Below are 15261 nucleotides of genomic sequence, written 5' to 3'. Positions count from 1 at the left end.
GTCTTCTGAGACCTGTCTGGCAGGCTTCTGTGTTCCCTCAGTCTTGCCACAGTGCACTGATACCACTGGATGCGATACCGATCAGACATGTACTGCTGGTGTCTGTGTTCCTACAGTCTTGCCTGCTTGCACTAGCGACTCTGACTGTGGCTCTGGATTTACATGCTCTGCAGCCCTCTCTACCTGCGTGCCCCAAGTTATTACTGCTTGCCAGGACGACACCGCTTGCTCCTCTGGTCAAACCTGTACTGCGGGTATTTGCATCCCTACAGTTGTCCCAGCATGCCAAGCAGATTCCGACTGCGAGTCCTCTGAGACCTGTCTGGCAGGCGTTTGCGTGCCCTCAGTCCTCCCACAGTGCACTGACACTACTGGCTGCGATACCGATCAGACCTGTACTGCCGGTGTCTGTGTTCCCACAGTCTTGCCTACTTGTACGGACAACGCCCAGTGTAGCAGTGGCTTCGTTTGCTCAGCTGCTCTATCGGTTTGCGTTCCTGAAGTTGTTACTACTTGCCAAGACGATACCTCTTGCACAGGCGGTCAAACCTGTACAGCTGGCGTCTGCTTGCCGCCTATTGTGTCAACATGTCAGGCAGATAGCGACTGTCAGTCAGAAGAAAGTTGTGTCGCGGGGGCTTGTGTTCCTTCACTCTTGAATACATGCACTGACAGTTCAAGCTGTACTGCAGACCAAACTTGTACAGCTGGAGTGTGTGTGCCGACTATCCTACCAAGCTGTTCAAGTGATGCCGAATGCGATACTGGCTTCAAGTGCTCTGTGGCTCTGGGCGTTTGCGCTCCTGAAGTTGTTATTGCTTGCCAGGATGACACGACTTGTTCAACCGGCGAGACCTGCACAGCTGGAATATGCTTGCCTGCTATTATTCCGGCCTGTTCAGTTGATACCGATTGCGCGTCTACCGAGTCTTGCGTGGCTGGACTCTGCGTCCCAGCTACCCTAGACACCTGCACCGACAGCACGACTTGCAGCGCAGATCAAACCTGTACAGCCGGAGTTTGCGTCCCGACGATTCTGTCTTCCTGTTCAACTGATAGTGACTGCGGAGCTGGTCTTCAATGTTCAACTACGCTTGGGACTTGTCTGCCGGAGGTTGTTCTGACCTGTACCGCTACTAGCGACTGTGGAACCGACCAAACTTGCACAGCCGGCCTATGTATCCCCTCAATTCTCTCGACTTGCACGGGAGACTCAGACTGTACTGCTGGTACCGAGCAATGTGTTTCTGGACTCTGTGTCCCATCTGTCCTCGATACATGTTCTGACAGCACAACCTGTGGTGACGGCCAAACCTGCACAGCTGGAGTCTGTGTGCCGACTATTTTGCCGCCCTGCGCTACTGATGCCGACTGCAGCGATGGGCTCAAGTGCTCTTCGCTTGGTACCTGTCTTCCGGATGTCCTTACCGCCTGTCAAGATGTTAGCGACTGCGCCGCTGAGGAGACATGTACCGCTGGATTCTGTGTTCCTTCAGTCCTGCCTTCATGCCAGCAGGACAGCCAATGTGCCTCCACTGAGACGTGTGTAGCAGGCATTTGCGTCCCATCCACATTGCAAACCTGCTCTGATGACACAGCTTGTTCTTCGGAGCAGACATGTACTAATGGGGTTTGCGTTCCGACTATCTTGCCCGCTTGCACAACAGACATTGACTGCGGAAATGGCCTCAAGTGCTCTTCCCTTGGGGTCTGTCTCCCAGACGTTGTCGACACTTGTCAGGACACTACCGGATGCGCAGCCGGACAGACATGTACTGGTGGTGTCTGCTTGCCTGAAACGTTGCCAACTTGCTTAGGTGACTCTGACTGCACCCCTGATACCGAGCAGTGTGTTGCTAGCCTCTGCGTTCCGTCCACATTGGATACATGCTCTTCAGACACCGATTGTCTCACTGAGCAGACCTGCACCGCTGGAGTCTGCGTTCCTACTATTCTCCCCGCCTGCACAACAGATACTGACTGTGGGAATACCCTCAAGTGTTCCGCACTTGGCGTCTGCCTCCCGGAAGTTGTCGATACATGCACCAACACTGCCGGATGCGGAGCGGATCAAATCTGCACAGCCGGCCTCTGCGTTCCCTCTACCCTACCACTCTGCTCGGATACTACCCCATGTGAGGGAACTGAAAACTGCGTCGCTGGGCTCTGTGTACCATCTGGCCTTGTTACCTGTACCGATGGCAGCTGCGGTGACGGCCTTACTTGCACCGCCGGAGTCTGCGTCCCTACTATCCTCCCTGCTTGTACTGCCGACACGGACTGCAACGACGGTTACACATGCTCCCCTGCTCTTGGTGTCTGCCTTCCAGCGGTTATAACCGCTTGCACTGACAGCGGCACCGACTGTGGTACTGGAGAGACTTGTACCGCTGGCGTCTGCTTGCCCTCACTCGCGCTGACTTGCACTGTCGACTCTGATTGTGTCGCTGATACTGAGCAATGTGTCGCCGGAGTATGTGTCCCATCTATCTTGGATACTTGCTCCTCAGATACAGACTGTGCCACGGATCAGACTTGTACTGCAGGCGTCTGTGTCGCAACAGTTCTCCCTGCCTGTACCTCGGATGCCGAATGTGGTGCCGGCTTCAAATGCTCGGTCGCACTCAACGTTTGTTTCCCAGAAGTTGTTATTGCATGCGTGGACGACTCTACATGCGGCAGCGGTGAATCCTGCACAGCTGGTATTTGCATTCCCACAATCACCCCTGCTTGTACTGGAAACTCCGATTGTACACCCGATACCGAGCAATGTGTCGCCGGAGTATGCGTCCCATCCGTCCTGGATACATGCTCTACCGACGTAGACTGTACTGCATCGCAAACCTGCACTGCAGGCGTGTGCGTTCCCACAGTTCTCCCTGCCTGTACTGATAATGCCCAGTGTGCAAGCGGCTTTGTTTGCTCGGCTGCACTTAACACCTGTATTCCGGAAGTCCTCACGGCTTGCCAGGACGACTCTACTTGCAGCAGCGGCGAAACCTGCACGGCTGGTATTTGTACTCCCACAATTGTCCCTGCTTGCTCCGGCGACTCGGACTGTACGCCCGGTACAGAGCAATGCGTTGCGGGTCTCTGTGTCCCAGGTCCATTGGACACATGCTCGTCTGATACCGACTGCAACACTGACCAGACCTGCACTGCAGGCGTGTGCGTTCCTACAGTTCTCCCTGCTTGTACAGATAATTCCCAGTGCAGCAGTGGCTTCATTTGCTCAGCTGCACTAGGCACCTGTATTCCAGAAATTGTCACTTCTTGTCAGGATGATACTGGTTGCGGTAACGGCGAATCTTGTACAGCTGGTATTTGCATTCCTTCAGTTGTACCGACTTGCTCCGGTGACTCTGACTGCACGCCCGATACAGAGCAATGCGTTGCAGGCCTCTGTGTCCCTGCTACGTTGGATACATGTTCTTCTGATACAGACTGCAACACTGACCAGACCTGCACTGCAGGCGTCTGCGTCCCAACAGTCCTCCCTACCTGTACAGACAACTCCCAGTGCGGCAGCGGTTTCTTCTGCTCAGCTGCCCTCAACACCTGTGTGCCTGAAGTCATTACTTCCTGCCAGGATGATTCTACTTGCAACAGCGGCGAGACCTGTACAGCTGGCATTTGCATCCCCACAATCGTGCCCGCCTGCACCGGCGACTCCGACTGCACGCCTGATACAGAACAATGTGTCGCCGGCCTTTGCGTTCCCTCGATCTTCACCTCATGCCCTACTGGCTCTGAATGTGCCTCGGACCAGACCTGTACAGCAGGCGTCTGTGTGCCCACGATCATCCCTACTTGCACTGTTGATAGCGACTGTGGAGACGGCCTCAAGTGTACGCTCGGCGCCTGCCTCCCAGAAGTTGTCACGGCTTGTCAGGATAATTCTGGGTGTTCGACCGGCGAGGCTTGCACCGCAGGCGTTTGTCTTCCCTCGGTTCTGCCCACCTGTACTGGCAACACTGACTGCACGCCCGAGACGGAGCAGTGTGTTGCAGGCCTATGTGTTCCCTCCGTTTTCAACACATGTGCCAGTGGTACTGGATGTGGTTCCGACCAGACTTGCGCCGCAGGCGTTTGCGTTCCTACGGTCTTGTCTAGTTGCACGACTGATGCTGATTGTGGTGGAAATGGCCTCGCGTGTTCTGCACTGGGCGTGTGTCTTCCTGATCCTCTCACTGCCTGTCAAGACAGCAGCGCATGTTCGACGGGTCAGACCTGCACGTCTGGTCTTTGCCTTCCGTCACTCTCACCAACCTGCACTGGGGACTCTGACTGTACTGCCGATACCGAAAAATGCGTGGGCGGACTGTGTGTTCCCTCTGTCCTTGACACTTGCACCGATAGCTCGGGTTGCACTACGGAGCAGACCTGCACAGCAGGAGTTTGTGTTCCAACTGTCCTGCCGGCTTGCACTGCGGATTCCGACTGTCTCAGCAACCTCATCTGTTCCGTACTTGGCATCTGTATTCCGGAGACCATACTGGGCTGCCAACAAGACAGTGAATGCACAAGTGGTCAGACTTGCATAGCTGGCATCTGTCTTCCAGATGTCACTGAGGTGTTCCCCGCCTGCTCAACAGACAATTCTTGCTATTCTGGAAATACTTGCACGTCTGGCGTCTGTTTGCCTGAAGGTCTTACTTCTTGTACTGATCCTTCAACATGTCAAACCGGACAGGTCTGTACCGCAGGTGTCTGCCTTCCCGATTCCCTTCCTACCTGTGCGGATGACTCGGGCTGCCAGACCGACCAGGTATGCAGACTTGGAGTCTGTCTTCCTACGGACCTCACCGTCTGTCTTACGGATGGTGATTGTTCAGCCGCCCAGACTTGCACAGTTGGCATATGTATTCCCCAGGTCTTCCCTACTTGCATCAACGACAGTGGCTGCAGCACGGGTCAAACTTGTACATCTGGCATCTGCTTGCCTGACGCTTTGAACACCTGTACTTCCGACACAGACTGCGGCACTGGGCAATCTTGCACATCTAATGTCTGTCTTCCGACCGTGCTGCCCACTTGCACAGATGATTCTGCTTGCCAGGCCGACCAGACCTGCAGACTTGGCGTCTGTATTCCTAAGGACTTGACGGCTTGCACTGTCGATAGTGACTGTTCAGGCGAGCAGACCTGCACTGCTGGCTTCTGTACTCCTCAAGTCTTCCCCACTTGTGTCGATGATACTACTTGTACCTCGGGCCAGACCTGCACAGCTGGTGTCTGCTTGCCTAGTACTCTGCCCACATGCTCAACTGATACAGATTGTGCTGATGGACAGTCTTGCACGAGTGGAGTATGTCTGCCTACTGTTTTTCCCACATGTACAGACGATTCTGCCTGTACAGCCGACCAGACCTGTAGGCTCGGGGTCTGTATTCCTAGAGACCTCGCTGTCTGCACTACGGATAGCGATTGTTCATCTGAGCAGACTTGCACGGCTGGATTGTGTCTGCCCTCTCAGGTCTTCCCCATCTGCACGGATAGCACCGAATGCACCACTGGCCAGACCTGTACCTCCGGTCTTTGCCTGCCGGATACTCTCACCACATGCTCAACTGATACAGACTGTGGGGATAGCCAATCCTGCACCAGTGGAGTCTGCTTGCCTACCGTTTTGCCTACTTGCACAGACGATTCCACCTGTACCGCAGGAGGTGTATGCAGACTCGGCGTCTGTATTCCCCAGGAAATCGTTCCTTGCACGGCCGATAGCGGTTGCTCAGGGGACCAGACTTGCACAGGTGGCTTGTGTCTTCCGACTGAAATCTTCCCCGCTTGCACTGATGATAGTACTTGTGCCTCTGGCCAGACGTGTACATCAGGCATCTGCTTGCCGGATGTTTTAACAAACTGCGTGACCGACACAGACTGTGCTGACGCGCAGACTTGTACGGCGGGCGTCTGTTTGCCCAGCGTTTTGCCTTCTTGTACAGATGATTCCAGCTGTACTACTGACCAGACTTGCCAACTTGGCGTCTGCATTCCCAAGGTCATCACTGGTTGCACTGATGATTCCTCATGCAGTTCGGATCAGACCTGCACCGGTGGACTTTGTCTCCCATCCGTCCTCTTCCCGACTTGCACTGGCGATAGTGACTGCGCTACTGGGCAGACCTGCACATCGAATACCTGCCTTCCTAGCACGCTCCAGTCCTGCTCTACTGACTCGGACTGTGGTGAAAGCCAGGCCTGCACCGGCGGAGTCTGCTTGCCTTCGGTATTGCCAACCTGCGCCGCCGATACGGACTGCACATCTGGAGACGTCTGCCGCTTGAGTGTCTGTCTTCCTGAGACTCTTACGACATGTTCAGTCGATATGGAATGCGCGACTACCCAGTCTTGCACCGCCGGTATTTGCATCGCAGACGTCATTCCGTCCTGTACCAGCTCGGACGACTGCCAAAGCGGCGAATCTTGCACGGCTGGTGTTTGCCTACCTGAGACGATCCAATCCTGCCAAACCGACTCGGACTGTACTGCAGAGCAGACCTGCACTGCCGGCGCCTGCTTGCCTTCAATATTGCCTACCTGCTCGGCCGATACCGATTGTACAAGCCCAGAGGTCTGCCGCCTTGGTGTCTGTGTACCTGCGGCTGTAACAGGTTGCCAGGTTGACAGCGATTGCGGAACCACTGAGTCCTGTACCGCTGGTATATGCCTTCCAGATGTCATCCCGGCTTGTATCAATACAGCCGATTGCACAGATGGTGATGTCTGCACAGCAGGCCTCTGCTTGCCGTCTACTGTTGGCACATGCGCAACTGATTCAGATTGCGGAACTGATCAAGCTTGTACCGCTGGCGTGTGTTTGCCGTCTGTTCTACCTACCTGCTCTGCTGATTCCGAGTGCACAAACGGAGATGTTTGTAGGCTCGGGGTTTGTCTCCCACCGGTTGTCACCACTTGTCAGGCCGACAGTGACTGTTCGACTGGTCAGTCCTGTACCGCCGGAGTCTGTCTTCCTCAAGTCATTCCTTCGTGTTCGACTGCGGACGATTGCTCAACCGGACAGACTTGCACATCTGGGGTCTGCTTGCCCGATACTCTCGATCCCTGTACAACAGATACAGACTGTGGAACAGATCAGACCTGTACTGCAGGTGTCTGCCTACCCACAGTCCTTCCTGTCTGTACCGCCGATTCGGACTGTACCGGTGGGGATGTCTGCAGAGTCGGAGTTTGCCTTCCCCAAGTTGTTACTACATGCCAGCTTGACAGCGATTGTTCGACTTCGCAATCTTGTACCGCCGGCGTTTGTCTACCAGCTGTGATTCCCTCCTGCACAACCGCGACAGACTGCGCGACAGGTCAGACTTGTACATCTGGAGTGTGCTTGCCCGATACTCTCAACACTTGTGCAACTGATACAGACTGTGGCGCTGATCAGATCTGCACTGCCGGTGTCTGCTTGCCCTCGGTACTGCCACCTTGCAGTGATGATACTCAATGCGTTAGTCAACTCGTGTGTCGACTCGGCGTCTGTCTTCCGCCGGTGGTCACACCCTGCCAGGCTGATACCGAATGTACCTCCACGGATTCGTGCACAGCTGGTATATGTCTCGCCAGCGTCCTGTGTTCTGGTGATGGAGATTGTGATTCAGGCGAGACTTGCACTGCTGGAGTCTGTGTACCTGCCATCTTCCCAACCTGTGCGAGCGACACCGACTGCCCAACTGGACAAACTTGCACGGCCCAGACTTGTCTTCCTACCGGTCTCACATCTTGTCCCAATGGCGACGAGTGTAGCACTGGGCAAACTTGCACATCTGGTGTCTGCCTCCCCGATGTCTTGCCTGCTTGCTCTGTTGATATTGACTGCGGCGGCACTGAGCAAGTCTGTCGACTCGGCGTCTGTGTTTCAATCACTCTCGCTACCTGCACGAGCGACACTGAATGCGCCGAAAACCAAGCCTGCACAGCTGGAGTCTGTCTCTTCAACATCTTCCCAAGTTGTGCGTCTGACGATAACTGCAATACTGGTGAATCTTGTGTTGCGGGAACTTGTGTCCCTTCAGGCCTGGATGCTTGTGGCATTGATCCCACTTGCCCTAGTGGGCAAACTTGCACCGCTGGTATCTGTATGCCCACGGTTTTGCCTGTATGCACCGCGAACAGCGATTGTATCAGCGATCAAGTCTGTCGTCTTGGAGTCTGTTTGCCTGATCCCTTGACAACTTGCACGGGCAACAGTGACTGTACCGATAGCGAAACCTGCACCGCCGGGATCTGCTTGCCGACTCCTCTCCCCATTTGCTCAACTGACAGTGACTGTGGACAAGGAGACTCTTGTCTTGCGGGAGTTTGCCTACCTGAGACTGTGCCTACGTGCTCAACAGATACACCCTGCGCTGCTGGACAGACTTGCACATCTGGAGTCTGTCTTCCCGACTTCCTGCCTACTTGTTCTCTCGACACCGACTGCACTACAGGTCAAATTTGCCGACTTGGGCTTTGTGTTCCTAACGTTGTCACTGTTTGCACTACCAGCGCCGATTGCACTTCAAGCCAATCTTGCACTGGAGGCATATGCCTGCCCACCGTTTTCCCTACATGCACAACCGATGCCACCTGCGGCGAGGGCGAGTCCTGTCTTGGAGGCACATGTCTCCCTCAAGGACTGGAGGCTTGCGAAGTCGGCGCCGACACCTGCGCCACTGGGCAGACTTGCACCGGTGGTGTATGTCTACCCACTGATCTTCGCGAATGTACTGCCGATAGCGGGTGCGGTACTGGCCAAATCTGCCGTCTTGGTGTCTGCATTCCTCAAGTCCTTGACGTTTGCACTACTAACACTGACTGTGGAACCGACCAAGTCTGTACCGGCGGTATCTGCCTCCCCAAGGTTTTCCCTGTTTGCACTTCTGATCAGACTTGTAACGAGAACGAGTCTTGCCTCGGCGGTGTCTGCTTGCCTTCAGTCTTGGATGCATGTGGAACTGGCCAGCCCTGTGCGGCTGGCCAGACTTGCACCGGCGGTGTCTGTCTTCCAGATGCCTTGATAATATGCACTCTCGACAATGAGTGTGTTCCTGATGAAGCATGCCGCCTGGGCGTCTGCATCCCGACTACTCTCGATGGCTGCACTCAGGACTCTGACTGCACCACTGCAGGCCAAGCTTGTACCGGTGGATTCTGCTTGCCTGTCTTCCCGGCCTGTACCAACCCAGAAAATTGCGGACAAGGTGAAGCTTGCCTTCGTGGAATATGTCTTCCTCAAGGCTTGCAGTCTTGTTCTGATGATACTAGTTGCGCCGCCGGCCAATCCTGCACAGCCGGCGTCTGCCTTCCAACCGATCTCCCTACTTGCACCATCGACAGTGAATGTACCGGTGATCAAGAGGTTTGTCGGCTGGGAGTCTGTATTCCTGGACTCCTCACGGTTTGCACCACAGATGATCAGTGTGCTGATGGCCAAGGCTGTACTGCCGGACTCTGCCTTCCTAAGCTATTCCCCTCTTGCGCAACTGACGCCAACTGTGAATCGGGGCAATCTTGTGTTGGTTCAGTCTGTCTTCCCGACACACTTACAACATGCACCACTGACGATACTTGTGCTGATGGCCAGACGTGCACATCCGGTGTCTGTCTCCCATCAACCTTACCAACTTGCACACTCGATAGCGATTGCACCGGAACGCAGGAGATTTGCCGTCTGGGACTTTGCATCCCCGAAGTCCTTACTCCTTGCACGGATACCGGGGGTTGCGATGCCGACCAAACATGTACTGCTGGCATTTGCATTCCCCAGGTTTTCCCTACCTGCACTGACGATCAGAGCTGCGCCCAAGGACAATCCTGCGTTGCCGGAACCTGTCTCCCTGAGACACTCCCATCCTGCGATACTAATCAGCCTTGTGCCGCTGGCCAGACTTGCACATCGGGAGTCTGCCTTCCATCAACCCTGCCCTCATGCGCTGTTGACACGGACTGCACTGGTTCTCAAGAGGTCTGCCGATTAGGCCTCTGTCTCCCAACAGTCCTTACCCCCTGCACGACTGATGACGGATGCGATGGTACTCAGTCTTGTACTGCTGGCATCTGCATTGCCCAAGTCTTCCCTGACTGCACAACGGACGATACCTGCGGTCAAGGACAGTCCTGTGTGGCTGGAATATGCCTTCCCGAGACAGTCCCGGTTTGCAGCGCGGATCAGGATTGTGCCGACGGCCAAACATGCACATCAGGTGTCTGTCTTCCGGCGAATCTACCTGCTTGTACGACAGATACGGACTGTACTGGCGACCAAGAGGTCTGTCGACTTGGGCTCTGCATTCCAAGTCTTCTCATCCCCTGCACATCTGACGATGGTTGTGACGGTACCCAGTCTTGCACTGCTGGTATTTGCGTCCCCAAGGTCTTCCCCGACTGCACCACTGACACAGACTGCGGAGCTGAACAATCGTGTCTTGCCGGCATCTGCCTCCCTCAAACCGTCACAGCTTGCTCAGACAGCACAACTTGCCCTACGGATCAGACTTGCGTATCAGGAGTCTGCCTTCCTGCCCAGCTACCTTCTTGCACACTCGACAGTGACTGCACTGGTGTGCAGCAGGTCTGCCGACTCGGACTCTGCATCCCAGACACACTCACCACTTGTTCTTTGGACTCTGATTGTGGTGACAGCCAAACTTGCACTGCTGGCATTTGTCTGCCAACCATCTTCCCAACATGCACAGACACCACCGGCTGCGGAACTGGAGAGTCATGCTTCGGAGGAACTTGCTTGCCCGAGGGCCTGCACACCTGCGGAGATAGTTCACCTTGTCCCACTGGCCAGACTTGCAGCTCCGGCGGAGTCTGTCTTCCTACTGATCTACCTACTTGTACTGCTGACGGAGATTGCACTAGCAATCAAGAAGTCTGCCACCTCGGTCTTTGCATCCCCGGAACCCTCGCCACTTGCGCCTTGGACTCTGATTGTGGTGACAACGAATCCTGCACCTCTGGCATCTGCTTGCCCACGATCTTCCCTACGTGCACAGGAGATACCGAGTGCGGAGAGGGACAGTCATGCCTTGGGGGAACTTGCCTTCCCTCTGGTTTGGGATCATGCGACGATAATACACCTTGTGGCGAAGACCAGACTTGTACGGCTGGTGTTTGCTTGCCTACTATTCTACCTACTTGCACCGCCAACAGCGACTGCACTGGTGATCAGCAAATCTGCCGTCTCGGCCTCTGTATTCCTCAGACACTCGCCACATGTACGACAGACGACGGATGCAGCACTAGTGAATCTTGCACAGCCGGAATCTGCTTGGCGACTTTCCCGACTTGCACTACCGATGCCAATTGCCAGAATGGCGATTCGTGCCTCGCGGGTGTTTGTCTTCCACAAGGTCTAGATACTTGTCAAGCTGATACAGACTGTGCCGATGGTCAGACCTGTACTTCTGGTATCTGTCTTCCTGACGCTCTACCTACCTGTACCGTTGACACCGATTGTGGTACCCAACAGCTTTGCCGACTTGGATTGTGTATCCCCGACACACTTACTGTCTGTTCCGCCGATTCTGATTGCGGTACCAGCCAGGTTTGCACTGCTGGCGTCTGCTCCCCTGCTGTCTTCCCTCCTTGTACATCCGACTCCAACTGCGCGGACGGACAGTCATGCACTGGAAATGTCTGCCTTCCCAGCACAGTCGCAGCTTGCACGACTGATGCTGACTGTCCCGTTGCCCAGACCTCGTGCCAATCCGGAGTCTGCCTGCCTGACCTTCTGCCATCTTGCACGACTGACAGCGGCTGCTCCACCAACGAGGTTTGTCGTCTTGGAGTCTGTGTTCCCGATACCTTGACTCCCTGCACTGGCGACGATGCCTGCGGAACGGGGGAGGTTTGCACTGCTGGGATCTGCCTCCCTGAGGTCATCCCTGGCTGTACATCCAATACCGACTGCGGCACTGGCGAGGTTTGTACGGCCAGCGTCTGTCTACCCCAGGGTATTCAGAGCTGTGCAACCGATAGCGATTGTACAACGGGCCAGGCTTGTACCAGTGGCGTTTGCCTCCCGGTCGTCTTGCCCACATGTTCGTCCGATACAGACTGCACCAGTGCCACTGATGTTTGTCGACTGGGCGTGTGCGTTCCTCGAGACCTTTCCGTCTGTTCGGCGGATAGTGACTGCACTACCGATCAAACCTGTACCGCTGGAGTCTGCCTCGCTACTGTCTTCCCTGACTGCACAAACGATGCGGGATGCAATACTGGCGAAGTATGCACTGGGGGCGTATGCCTTCCAGATACTCTCGGCACCTGTTCTGTGGATTCCGACTGTACATCCAGCCAGACCTGTACCTCTGGCGTCTGCCTTCCCTCCATCCTGCCACAATGTACCGACGATTCGACCTGTCTATCCACCGAGCTCTGTCGCTTGGGCGTCTGTGTTCCTCGCGACCTTGTCGCTTGCACTGCTGACAGCGAGTGCTCTGATGGCCAGGTCTGCACCGCCGGGATCTGCACTCCGACAGTCTTCCCTGCCTGCACAGCCGATTCGGACTGTGCCACGGGTCTGTCTTGTCAGGCTAATACCTGCCTTCCTCAAGGTATCCAGTCTTGCGACACTGGTTCAGCATGCCCTACAGACCAAACCTGTACAGCCGGCGTTTGCTTGCCCTCTGTTCTGCCTACGTGCCAAGATGATACAACTTGTAGCAGCAGTGAGGTTTGCCGCGTTGGCGTTTGTGTTCCTTCAACTCTTGCGACTTGCCAGTCGTCTGCCGACTGCACCAGCACTCAGACTTGCACCGCCGGCTTCTGTATCCCCACGGTCTTGCCCGCTTGCACAACTGATTCGAACTGTCTTAATGGAGAGGTTTGCCAGGCAGGCATCTGCCTTCCATCCACTATTGGCACCTGTTCCGTCGATACGGACTGCTCTGCTGACCAGACTTGCACTTCGGGTGTCTGCTTGCCGTCAGTTCTGCCAGCTTGCACTGACGATACGGACTGCAGCGGCGACAATGGCGTGTGCCGACTCGGCGTCTGCGTTCCTCAGATCCTGAACGTCTGTACGACTTCCGACGACTGCTCCGATACCGAGACTTGCACTGGCGGCATCTGCATAGCTACTGTCTTCCCCGCATGTACTACCTCTACTGATTGCACTTCGGGACAGTCCTGCCAAGCGGGCATCTGCTTACCGTCTGATATTGCCACCTGCTCGGTCGATACCGATTGCTCTACCGGCCAAACTTGCACCAGTGGCGTTTGTTTACCGACGGTTCTACCTACCTGCACAAGTGATACAGACTGTGGCACAAACAGTTTATGTCGACTGGGTGTGTGTGTTCCCCGAACGCTGAATGTCTGCGTTTCTATCGACGACTGCGCGACTACGGAATCATGTACAGCCGGCGTTTGCCTTGCCACCGTCCTCCCCAGCTGCTCAACCGCTACGGACTGCAGCACGGGCGAGGTTTGTGAGGCGAATCTCTGTCTTCCTGAGACCATCCAGACCTGCTCAAGTGGCAGCGACTGCTTGGCTACTCAGAGCTGTACGAGCGGAATCTGCCTCCCTACCAACCTACCTACCTGTTCAGACGATAGTGGCTGTGATGCCACCGCAGTTTGCAGAGTGGGAGTCTGTATTCCTCGGGACCTGACACCCTGCACAAGCGACGCTACCTGTTCCGACTCGCAGACTTGCACGGCAGGAATCTGCGTGCCTACACTGTTCCCTACCTGTTCTACTGACAGTGATTGCGGCACAGGAGAGTCGTGCCAAGCCAACACTTGCCTGCCCTCAACTATCCCGGCCTGTACAACTACGGATGACTGCCTTGCTGCTCAGACCTGTACCAGTGGAATCTGCCTTCCTGCGGTCTTGCCGACTTGTTCGGACGACAGCGGCTGCGACTCCGCCTCAGTCTGCAGACTCGGTGTCTGCGTCCCTAGCGACCTTGTGCCTTGCACTGGCGACGATGGCTGCACCGACACTCAAACCTGCACCGGCGGTATTTGCCTGCCTACTGTCTTGCCTGCTTGCTCAACCAACGACGACTGTACTACCGGGCAAGTTTGCCAAGCCAATACCTGCTTACCTTCGACGATCCAGGGTTGTTCGACCGCGGATGATTGCTTGGATTCTCAAAGCTGTACCGGTGGTGTTTGTCTCCCGACTGCACTCCCGACCTGCTCAGATGACAGTGGCTGTGATGCCAATCAGGTCTGCAGAGTCGGGGTCTGCGTTCCTCGAGACCTCGCAGGTTGCACAACCAACGACGATTGTGCCAATCAACAGACCTGTACAGCCGGGATCTGTCTGCCTACGCCCTTCAATACCTGTCAGGTCGATACTGACTGCGGCACTGAGCAAGTTTGCACTGCCAACACTTGTCTCCCAAAGAGCCTCATTGTCTGCTCAACCAACACAATTTGTGCCGAAGGCCAGTCTTGTACTGGCGGTGTCTGCCTCCCGACAATTTTGTCTACTTGCTCAGACGACGCTGCATGTGCTGCCACCGAGGCCTGCAGACTCGGCGTCTGCCTCCCCGTTGACCTCACAGTCTGCAGCGCAAACGCAGACTGCACCACTGGCGAAGTCTGCACCGCCGGCATCTGCCTTCCTGAAGTATTCCCTGGCTGTCAGGACGACTCGGGATGTAGCACCACCGAAACCTGCACCGCGGGTATATGCCTTCCCCAGGGCCTGGGCACTTGTAGCACTGATGACCAGTGTTCCGATGGCCAGACTTGCACATCTGGGGTCTGCCTCCCTACAGTTCTTCCAACCTGCTCTGCCGACACTGGCTGCACTGCTGAACAGGTGTGCAGACTGGGCGTTTGTGTGCCAAGGGATTTGACCGTCTGCGCACTGGACAGCGATTGTACTACGGAACAGTCCTGCACTGCGGGTATCTGTATTGCGTCCCTATTCCCTCCTTGCCAGACGAGCGAAGACTGTGGTGCGGGCGAGTCTTGCACGGCTGCTACCTGTCTTCCCTCCGGTATTCAGGGCTGCTCAGCAGATTCCGGATGCGGAACTGGGCAGACTTGTAGCAGTGGAGTATGCCTCCCGTCCGTCTTGCCTGCCTGCACTGCCGATACGGATTGCAGCGGTGAGAGTGTCTGTAGACTTGGCGTTTGTCTGCCCTCTCTCCTCGCGACCTGTGCGGACGACAGCGGGTGTGCCACCGATCAGACCTGTACTGCAGGTATCTGCCTCGCCTCGGCGCTACCTGCTTGTCAGTCTGATACTGACTGCGGGGATTCGGAAGCCTGCCTCAATGGTGTTTGTTTACCGGA

Source organism: Ilyonectria robusta, assembly GCF_021365365.1.
Source record: "Ilyonectria robusta strain PMI_751 chromosome Unknown BGZ61scaffold_2, whole genome shotgun sequence".
Taxonomy (NCBI): Eukaryota; Fungi; Ascomycota; class Sordariomycetes; order Hypocreales; family Nectriaceae; genus Ilyonectria; species Ilyonectria robusta.
This window is presented reverse-complemented; position numbering follows the sequence as displayed.